Raw genomic sequence first — 3,397 nt, 5'->3', positions numbered from 1 at the left:
TGGTGATGACATTTTCACTGACACAAAAACTTACTTTTGAGAGAATACCTAAGGATTTTTTTTATTTATTTCTCTGATTTTGTTTTGAGGAAGCATTTATTAAGGAAGCTATTTCCTTCACATTATCATGGGGTGCACAAACTTTTGTACTCGACTCATTTCAAGTAAAACTAATGAAATAATCATTTAAAGACCATTGTACTAAATAATAAATTTAAATAATGAGATATTGAGTTAAAACATGAGATGAGACAGCACTTTTCTTTCAAAAATTAAGTTCAAGGCAGCAAAAATAAATAAATAAATAAATAAATAAATAAATAAATCATGGTCTGATTTTAGTCAATCAGATGTAATCCACATTTTTAAATAGAATTCTGGACATAATAAATAATTGTAATAATAATAAATAAACAAATATATTTTCTGGATTATTTTTTCCCCCAGTTTTTCTAAATATATATATTTTTATTTTTAATTTATTAATGTTTAGATAAAAAAAAACATTATTTATTTATTTATTGACCTATTAATATCACCACAGCTCAAAGCAGCAAAAAATGTTAAATAAATAAATAAATAAATAAATAAATAAATAAATAAATACATAGCGGTCTGATTTTAGTCAATCAGATTTAATGCACATTTTAAAATAAATTTCTGGACATGTAATTAATTGAAAAAGTTAGCTTCGGATTATTTTTTAATAATATATATTTTTTAATAATATATATTTTTTATTTTTTAATTTATTAATGGCTAAATAAATAAATATATATATATATATATATATATTTTTTTTTTATTGACCTATTAATATCACCACAGCTCAAAGCAGCAAAAAATGTTAAATAAATAAATAAATAAATAAATAAATACATAGAGGTCTGATTTTAGTCAATCAGATTTAATGCACATTTTAAAATAAATTTCTGGACATGTAATTAATTGAAAAAGTTAGCTTCGGATTATTTTTTAATAATATATATTTTTTAATAATATATATTTTTTATTTTTTAATTTATTAATGGCTAAATAAATATATATATATATATATATATATATATTTTTTTTTTTTTTTTTTTATTGACCTATTAATATCACCACAGCCCAAGGCAACAACAAAATAATAATAAATACATACATAAATAAAAAAAAATATATAAAAATAAATAAATAAATAAATAAAAAGCATGGACTGATTTTAGTCAATCAGATTTAATTCATATTTTTAAATACATTTCTGGATAAATAAATTAATTGAAAAAGTTAACTGGATTATTTATTTAATTATTTATTTATTTTTTAACAATTAATATCAAAACTCAGTATTTTCTGTGATTTTTTCAAACTTTTAATACTAAAGGAAGGTTCGTTATATTTTTCACTTTCTTCTTTGTCTTCCTCATCTGATGATAAGTTGCACAAATATTTGCACTCCGTCTATCTTTGAACTCTCTCGGGTTAATGATTAGGTGCCAAAGTGTGGAACTGACCACGGACAAACAGAACGATCGGATTTATTGAGTTTCTGCAAACTTTCCTCATCTCTTCACAGCTTAACGTGTCCAGTGAGAGGTGACCCGAGGAGACGCAGACGGAAATTCAGCCTCGTCACAGACTTTAAAGTCTCCAGCTTGTCCAGGAAAAATAGACAAGTGTAAGGATTTGAGCGAGTTTGACGAAGGGCCTAATTGTGATGGCTAGACCACTGGATCAGAGCATCTCCAAAACTGCAGCTCTTGTGGGGTGTTCCCGGTCTGCAGTGGTCAGTATCTATCAAAAGTGGTCCAAGGAAGGAACAGTGGTGAACCGGTGACAGGGTCATGGGCGGCCGAGGCTTACTGATGCATGTGGGGAGTGAAGGCTGGCCCGTGTGATCCGATCCAACAGACGAGCTACTGTTGTTCAAACTGCTGAACAAGTTAATGCTGGTTCTGATAGAAAGGGGTCAGAATACACAGTGCAGGACGGGTCAGGGCAGCGAAAGCGGGACCAACACTAATATTAGGCAGGTGGTCATAATGTTATGACAAAGATCACTCTACAGTTCAGAAAATGAGATATAAAGTGAGAATTATGAGATAATTAGAAACTGAAATTATTAAAAACATTCAGCTCAGATATGAGTTTTGGTCAAATTTAATAAAAAAATAAAACAAACATACAAAATCAGATTTTTTTGCACTTATATTTAATTCAGTTTTATATAATTACAAATTTTTGGATTTCAGGAGGTAAAGTTGGGATTTGTGCAGGTTTTCTGTGTGTATATTTACATATGTCAAGGATTTCTGAACTTTTATATTGATTAAACGAACATAAAAAAAGTACCATTTTTTAAAGAATAAATGGAACCGATTTGTTTTATTCAGATTTTATGCCTATACGTTACACCCTAGGTAGCCAGCATGCAGGATAGAGAGGAACATCTTCCCGTTCCTGCCTCGACAATGCAAATAAAATCAAATTAAAAACATGTGAAATCGCTAAATCTAGAATACGAATAATGAACCAACGTCGTCTTCCCCTGAGACGTGTCTTAGTGTCGTTGGTATAGTTTTCACGTCTTCTGTGTGTGTGTGTGTGTGTGTGTGTGTGTGTGACAGAGCGTGTGCAAAATTACAGGCGGAATATTTCAATTTCATCGAATTTTTATCGGAAGTTTTTCTTAAGACGCTTTCCGTAACCCCCCCCCCCCCCATCCGGTTACCGTTACAGCCAACATGCTTTAAATTCATGAACTCAAAATTTCAGCTTCTTCATAAGATGGAGGTACAGTGCACATATTTCCTGTGTGTGTGTTTGTGTGTGTGTTTGTGTGTGTGTGTGTTTGTGTGTGTGTGTTTGTGTGTGTGTTTGTGTGTTTGTGTGTGTTTGTATGTGTTTGTGTGTGTGTTTGTGTGCGTTTGTGTGTGTGTTTGTGTGTGTGTGTTTGTGTGTGTGTTTGTGTGTGTGTGTTTGTGTGTGTGTTTGTGTGTGTTTGTGTGTGTGTGTTTGTGTGTTTGTGTGTGTGTGTTTGTGTGTGTGTGTTTGTGTGTGTGTGTTTGTGTGTGTGTGTTTGTGTGTGTGTTTGTGTGTGTGTGTGTGTGTTTGTGTGTGTGTGTGTTTCACATCTTCAAATACACTGAAACCGTTTCATTCAAATTTCCGTGTGTCTCTCTCAAATCTCTCTCTTTCTACGTCTCTCCTTCTATCTCTCTCTCTCTCTCTTTCTCTGTCTCTCCCTCTATCTCTTTCTCCGTCTCTCTCTCTCTCTCTCTATTTCTCTGTCTATCCCTCTATCTCTCTTTCTCTCTCTCTATATATATATATACATATATATATTTATCTTATATAATCTGTAATCTGTAAATATATAACATATCAATTATTTACAATTTACATATTTGGAGTG

General features: G+C 31.2%; 1 long non-coding RNA gene across 1 annotated transcript in view; it reads left to right on the top strand.

Annotated features, from left to right (window-relative positions):
* Positions 1 to 2,637, top strand: part of LOC131344399 (uncharacterized) — a 5,114-nt gene extending 2,477 nt beyond the window's left edge. The window contains exon 2 of the long non-coding RNA XR_009203315.1: positions 1,559 to 2,637. This is a non-coding gene — a long non-coding RNA (uncharacterized LOC131344399). The remainder of the gene's footprint in view (positions 1 to 1,558) is intronic.
* Positions 2,638 to 3,397: the final 760 nt, after the last annotated feature.

Source organism: Hemibagrus wyckioides, linkage group LG23 (assembly GCF_019097595.1).
Source record: "Hemibagrus wyckioides isolate EC202008001 linkage group LG23, SWU_Hwy_1.0, whole genome shotgun sequence".
Taxonomy (NCBI): Eukaryota; Metazoa; Chordata; class Actinopteri; order Siluriformes; family Bagridae; genus Hemibagrus; species Hemibagrus wyckioides.
Note: the sequence above shows the minus strand (reverse complement) of the source record. Positions and strands in the feature narration are given on the sequence as shown.